A 7,728-nucleotide genomic window follows, 5' to 3' on the forward strand; every position below is an offset into this window, starting at 1 on the left:
GAAAGCTGAGGGTAAAAGAAGTGAAATAATTTGCTAAAGCCACCATGTTAATGACAGAGTTTATATTTAAACAACAATTTAGGACTTCTGAACATTAATCCTTAACTCAAATTTTCTGCAGGTTAGGACTCATGGCTGATTTTGTTTGTGGTACCTTTATGCATCTGTGTTAACTGGCTTAGCTTATAGCCCAGTGTTGGCGAAACTTTTGAGCTCGGCATGTCAGCATTTTGAAAAACCCTAACTTAACTCTGGTGCCGTGTCACATATAGATATTTTTTGATATTTGCAACCATAGTAAAACAAAGATTTATATTTTTGATATTTATGTTATATATTTAAATGCCATTTAACAAAAAAAACAACCAAAAAAATGAGCTCGCATGTCACCTCTGACACGTGTGTCATAGGTTCGCCATCACTGTTACAGCCTCTTGTTAATAATTAGAATACTATCTAATGACCACTATAGTCTTCTACGATTCCCCCTTATATTTTCATGATCCCTGATTGCAAAACTTGGTCTCTTAGCACGTAAACAGAAATGAAAAAAACACATATGGTTTAGTGCCAGCTCTTATTTGAGTAAAAATTAAATAGTGTAGAGAATACCCAGAAGTGAAGGGATTGTTCCCAAATTGAATCTTCAATACATACCTTCTCTACATCTCCCAGCCCCTCAGTGTCAAGAAGAACTAGGGTGTGGTTTGGCTTCTTAGGGTGAGGCACACACCACATCCAGATGCCTTTGGTGTGAGACTGAACCGTGGAGCCCAGAGAGAAGCCTCAGGGGGAGAGGAGAAGACAGAGGGAGTGGAGTTTTAATAGCAGATATGTCTTAAAATGGAGATAAAAGTTAACATAATCAAGGTAAGAAGAGAGAAAACAAAACTACAACCAGTTGCCTGGCTGGCACTGACTCAGTGGTTGAGCATTGACCTATGAACCAGGCGGTCATGGTTTGATTGCTGGTCAAGGCATATGCCCTGGTTATGGGCTCCATCCCCAGTATGGGGTGTGCAGGAGGCAGCTGATCAATGATTCTCTCTCATCATTGATGTTTCTATCTCTCTCTCTCCCTCTCTCTTTCTCTCTGAAATCAATAAAAACATATTTAAAAAACAACTAGAACAATTATTAATTTACAGAGAAACAGAGAAATTCAAATATCCAATACACAAATACATTCAACACATTTTTATTATAAAAACAATTAACAAATTAGGACAAGAAAACTAATGTAACATAATAAAGGCCATATATATTAAAAGCCTTCAGCGAACATCTCACTCAATGGAAAGCTTTCCTTCTACAACAATTAGCCAAAATAGTTCAAAGACCTATATGTAAGAGCTAAAACTATAAAACTCCTAGAAGAAAACGTAGGGGGAAAGCTTCATAATATTGAATTTGGAATGATTTCTTGGATATGATACCAAAGAATAAACAACAAAAGAAAAATAGATCAGTTGGACTTCAAAATTAAAGCTTTTGTGGATCAAAGAGGAACCCCCCTCCCCCCTGAGTGCACAAATTTTTGTGCACCGGGCCTCTAGTTAAATATAAAATTCTAGGAAAGGAATACAAATTTATGCTTTTAAAAGGGAAATTAAGGCAAAGTGGGAAGAGACAGTGAGTTGACTCTTTCAGATTATAGTAAAGATAAGAGCATAACTACAGATTAAAAGTTAGCTTTCCATATTCCTCTACATCTCTAACTTGCTTTTCCTGTAATACCATACTCCATGTTGGGAGTGTGGGTGGAGAGAAGGGATCTGGCAGAGCTTAGCTGGTGCCCCTCACCTTTTTGCTGCCCAGCCAGCTTGTTCATCAGGTAGGATTTGCCTGTGCGGTAGAGACCCACAATGGCCACCACCACAACAGGCTGTGTAATGGCAGACAGGATCTTCAAAGCTTCTGGATTAACCACTAGTTGCGTGTTAGTGTTCTCAATGAGGCACACCGGGCCTGGCATGTGGATGTCTGAGGCCATGTCCAGGGTGTCACCTTATCTGCAAGCAAAGAGATGGGGTGGATTAGAATTTCCAATCTGAGTAGATCAAGAACTTTCACCAGGTTATTTTGATCAAAAAGGTAGAGTCATAATATTTCCCAATGTGGCCAAAAGTTCTGTGTCAACAGTGAGATGGATGAGGGCAAGATTTGTATTATTTTAGAAAGTTACAGAAGTTCAATTGAAATAGTTCATTAAAAAAAGAGTGGCAAAGTGGTTGAGCATTAGCCCATGAACCAGGAGGTTATGGTTCAATTCTCGGTCAGGGCAAATTCTGAAGTTGCAGGCTTGATCCCCAGGGGGATCCATGCAGGATGCAGATGATCAATGATTCTCTCTCCTCATTGATCTCTCTCTCTCTCTCTCTCTCTCTCTCTTCCCCTTCCTCTCTAAAATCAATAAAAATACATTAAAAAAAATTGGTATGACAAGGATATCAAAATTTAACCACTTTCATGAACAAAATCTTTAAATTACCATAGAAAACTTTCTTTTTAGATTATCATTAAAATTTTTGACGAGAGACCAGCTGGTGTGGCTCAGTAGTTGAGCATCAGCCCATGAACCAGGAAGTCACAGCTCAATTCCTGGTCAGGGCACATGCTCTGGTTATGGGCTTGATTCCCAGTAGGGGGCACATAGGAGGCAGCTGATTGATGTTTCTCTCTCATCACGGATGTTTTCATCTCTCTTTCCCTCTCCTGTCATCTCTCTAAAATCAATAAAAATATATTTTTTAAAAAATCTTAAACTAGACAGTAAATGTAAAATAGAATATGATTTGGAGGGTAGTTTACATCCTGGATATATGTAAAAATTTCAATATTTATTCATTAATTCTAGTATGAATAAAGACTTTTGTGAATATATGTTTCATCATTTGATGTATGCTTTTTGGACAATTTTCACAGATTTGTTGTTGTCAATCCTCACCCAAGGATTTTTTCCCATTATTTGATTTGTTAAAAGAGTGGAAGGGAGGGGGAGAGACAGACAGAGAGAGAAACATCGAAGAGAGAGAGAGACATTGATTGGTTGCCTCCAGCATATGCCCTCACCAAAACCTTTCAGTCTGTGAACTGACACTCTAACCACTGAGCAAACTGGGTAGGGCATTTTTTCACAGGTTTGAAATATGTATTTTTTTCTACTAGTTGTGCTTATTTTGCAGAAGTGAAGGTTCACAGAACTGCTTATACTGCTATTCTGGAAGTGGAACTAATATAACTTACATTTGAAAATTTTATAAAAATGTATGTCTGTAGGAAAAACATGACTTGGACCTGCCCAAAGCCTTGGTATGGGCTTGTGCAAGCAAGGGGCTCTATACTTCAACTTCATTAGCTTCACAAAAAATTAGCCTCAAGTGAAAGGGGGTAAGACTGCATAACTGCAAATACTGAATGTTGCTAAAAACCATGTTTGTGTATTCATGTGTGTGGTGTAAGGGAACCAAAGACTATGAAATATGGATTAAAAGATCAGGAGAGCTAAGGAGAAGGTTGTTCGATGAAGATATATTTCTAATCATACACTTATAGGTTTTCTGTTTTGTTCTGTTTCTCCATTTGGTAGACGAGAAGGAGAAGCGGGAAGAAGACAGGAAGGGAGAAAACTGGGGAGAGAGAGGGAGAGGAAGAGCTGAAAAAAGAGAGAAAGAGGGTTGTCAGAGAAGTAGGTGATGAGTAAAGTTCATGCCAAGCTAAGGAATTCAGAGGCAGTTTCCAGAAAGCAAGAACAAAAATGCTTGAGAGCACAGAGAGGTCAGGTAAACCAAATGTTGGCTTTAGCAATGCAGGTTCTTTTAAGAGAAAACTTTTTAGTAAAGTAGTGGGGCCGAATTTTACTTGTAAGGGGTAAGAAAGAAGTCGGCCCTAAGAAATTGGATCTAGTGTACCAGGGCTATTTTTCATTTTATTTTATTAAAAATTTGTTATTTTTCAATTATAGCTGACAATTAATATTATGAGTTTCAGCGTACCCAGTGGTTCTCAACCTTCTGGCCCTTTAAATACAGTTCCTCATGCTGTGACCCAACCATAAAATTATTTTCGTTCCTACTTCATAACTGTAATGTTGCTACTGTTATGAATCGTAATGTAAATATCTGATATGCAGGATGGTCTTAGGCGACCCCTGTGAAAGGGTTGTTCGACCGCCAAAGGGGTCGCAACTCACAGGTTGAGAACCACTGGTTAGACATTTGTATACCTTAAAAGGATCCCGTCTATGGGTCTAATACCTATCTGGCAGCATACAAAATTATTACAATATTATTGACTGTATTCTTTTTGCAGGAGTTTACCTCCCTGTGACTGTTTTGTAACTGCCAATTTGCATCCCTTCCCCTTTTTCACCCAGCCTCCATCCAGCAACCAGAACACGGGTTACTTCTAAAGGAAGTAATCTAGTCCAACTTTGGAACAAAGCTCATCTATATGACTAAAATGTCTGGTGTGTTTGTGAATCTCCATCTTTCACTATGGGTTTCAGGTTTTTCTTTCTTCTTTTTTAACAGTGTCAGGTGGCTGTTTACGCTGCATCTCATTATCTATGCTTCTTTTTTCACGAAAATAACATATTTATAGCCCTTTCAGTGTGTCAGCTGCAGTCAGATTAGAACTGAGCAAGTTCCATAAAAACAACAGTAATTTAAGTGTGTCTGCACCCACCACAATATTGGCCAAAAGAGAAAGACAATTGTAATGCATTTCGAACTCTGAGCTTAGCCCCATGTCTGCTGCTGCCTAATTCCTCCAAGCACAGTAGTGACACTTAGGAATGTGCTGCCACCTGATTATCAAGGGGATTGCACCTCACTGCCTGTCCCACGTGGGCTCTGCTGCAACCTATCCTCATGCTCATGTTCTTTGGAAAATGAACTGACCCTAGTAAATCCTTCCCACCCTGCCCCAACCTTATCCTGGACTCCATTTCTCAGAGTACAGGTCCTTTAGAGGTGGAGAGAAAGCTGCTTTGATGAGAAAATAAAGTTCTTACCTGTTTTTCCCCCTCAGTGTTGGTTGCAGTGGTTTGTTACTTCTCTGCCTTTCACTGGATGTTTCGACTTTTATTTCCCCTCTGATGTGATGTGACTTTCTGGAATTCAGAAAACACTTTAATTAGAAGTGAAGGGTTTTAAGTAACGTGAAACCGAAAGCACTGGCTACAAAGCAGTGACTCAACAACCATAAAAGGAATTTCTGAAAGCTCAGCAAATGGGAGGGTTCCTGGATTTTACAGGATTTCTTAACTAGTTCAGTTTGACAAAAGCCCCTTCCTGGCTCCTGATGAGTGTGGTAAACAAGATGTGGCTTCCTCTTCCCTCTTTCAAGCAGGGTAAGGTAAGTCACTGGAAGAGGCAGGCCACCAGTGTTTCTCATCCCCTCCAGCAACTGAGTTGCAGACACTGGAGCCTGGGGCTCCCAACTTGCACCCAGCCCCACTCATAGAGTGAAGGCTATAGCTGATGCACAGCAGGCTGAGATTGCCTGGCCTGATCACCCTCCCTTTGGCTCACTTATAGGAAGGAGTTTCCAAACTGGGAGAGGCAAGTGGGGAAGATCAGAGGCTACCACTCCTGCCCAGGGAGGAGCAGTGGCTCAGAGATATTTGTCCAGGGAGAGAGGCAGTGCATCATCACAGAGATCTCTGAAGTCCTCCCCCAAAGAACTGATTTTATTGAAACAGTGTGGGGACTTGAGGAAACTTTATTGCTAGCAAATTGACTTTACAAACAACAGAAAAGGAGACGTTCAGGCAGGAAGCAAGTGACTTCAGATGGTAACACAAACCCATATGGAAAAATAAGGAATACCAGTAAGGGAATTGTGTAACGATAAAAGACAGTATAAATGCAGATTTATTTTCCTTTCTTCTCTTAACTGGTGTAATTATAAAATACAGTATAAATGCAGATTTATTATTTTTTTTCTTCTCTTAATTGATCTAAAAAACAATTGTATACAACAATTGTATTGCAGGGCCCATGACATACTTAAATGTGATATATTTAGCAATAACAGAATACAGATATGATACCTGATGGTAAGGTGAACTCATAGGAATAAAGAGAACCAGATATTGTAAGTCAGAAAGTTAATATAACAAGCCCTATACATTTATTCTTTCTCCTTCAGCTTCTTTCAAGACATAAAATTATATAAGTTAATAACTTTCAAAATATATTGTTGGGGCTGTTACATATATAGATTTAATTTGTAACATATATGTAAAAAATAGCACTAAAAGGGGGTAAGAGGGAATAGAGTTACAGGAGTAATAGTTCTGTATCTCACTGGAATTAATTTGGCAAAAATTTGAGGTATATTCTTTTTCTTTTTAATTTTATTGAATTTATTGGGGTGACATTGGTAAATAAAATTACATAGGTTTCAAGTGTACAATTCTGCAATACATCATCTGTATATTGTATTGTATGTTTACCACCCAAAGTCAAGTCTCCTGCCGTCACCATTTAGCCTCCTTTATCCCCTCCTACCTTTCCACTCCCTTTGCCTCTAGTTATCATAATACTATTGTCTGTATATATGAGTTTGGGTTTTTTTTTTTCTTAATCTCTTCACCTTTTTCACTCACTCTCTCAATCCTGGTCACGTCTGAGGTCCTGGAGAGTATTATGCTAAGTGAAATAAGCCACTCAGAGGAAGACAAATACCATGTGATTTTACTTGTATGTGGAATTTAATGAGCAAAATAAACTAACAAACAAAATAGAAACTGCATCATAGATACAGACAACAGAATAAAGTATATTCTGAGAAATATATATATATATATATATATATGAATGGCCAGGAGCACCACTAAGAAAACAACAGATCTCAATTAATATCCTTTCACGTTAGGACACTGTAAAATAAGAACATGCCCTGGAGCACCACTAAGAAAACAACAGATCTCAATTAATATCCTTTCACGTTAGGACACTGTAAAATAAGAACAACCTAAATCCAAAGCAAGAAAAAAGAAAAAATATCATTCATAAATGATATTAATGAAATAGGTAATGGGAAAATATACAAAGAAAGCAGTGAAAGCAAAAGCTGGTTTTTTGAAAAAATAAGCAATTTTGACAAACTTTTAGCTAAACTGGTCATGAAGAAAAGACAGGAGACTCAAATTACTAAAATCAGGAATGAAAGAGGGGACATTACTATTGACATCACAGAAATAAAAGAGATTATAGGGCAATACTATGAATAACTGTATGCCAACGAATTAGATTAAAAATGGACAAATTCCTAGAAGGACACCAAATACTGAAACTGTTTCATGAAGAAATAGCTAGAAGGAGAAAAAGAAGAAGAAGGAGGAGGAGAAGGAGGAGGAGGAGAAGAAGAAATAGCTCATCTGAATAGACTTGTAACAAGAGGTTGAAAACTACCACCAAGAAAAGCTCAGGCCCAAATGGCTTCACTGGTGATTCCCACCAAATACTCATTCCTCACAAACTTGGCCAAAAATATAAAATTCCCTTAATGTTATTTTACCACATATTTACTTTCTCTGTCTAAACTATTTGAGAGTTACAAACATAATGCCTCAATAATCCACTATATATTTCCTTAAAAAATTAAGGAAGAGTAATTTTTTAAGGAAATATATACAACTTCTGCTTCCAATTACATAGTCCATTTCCTTCTATATTAGCCATCTGCTGATATCTGTGTAGACGTCTGTTTGGCTGAATG

At 38.0% G+C, this 7,728-nt stretch overlaps 1 long non-coding RNA gene across 1 annotated transcript; it reads right to left on the reverse strand.

The window, feature by feature from the left end:
* Positions 1–352: 352 nt before the first annotated feature.
* LOC102256092 lies at positions 353–5,235 on the reverse strand. Its single transcript, XR_313641.2, has 3 exons — positions 5,015–5,235; positions 1,804–2,012; positions 353–785 (listed from the first exon to the last, which is right to left on the reverse strand). It is a non-coding gene; the product is annotated as an uncharacterized LOC102256092 (long non-coding RNA).
* Between the last annotated feature and the right edge of the window lie 2,493 nt (positions 5,236–7,728).

Source organism: Myotis brandtii, unplaced genomic scaffold (assembly GCF_000412655.1).
Source record: "Myotis brandtii unplaced genomic scaffold, ASM41265v1 scaffold24542, whole genome shotgun sequence".
NCBI classification, from domain to species: Eukaryota; Metazoa; Chordata; class Mammalia; order Chiroptera; family Vespertilionidae; genus Myotis; species Myotis brandtii.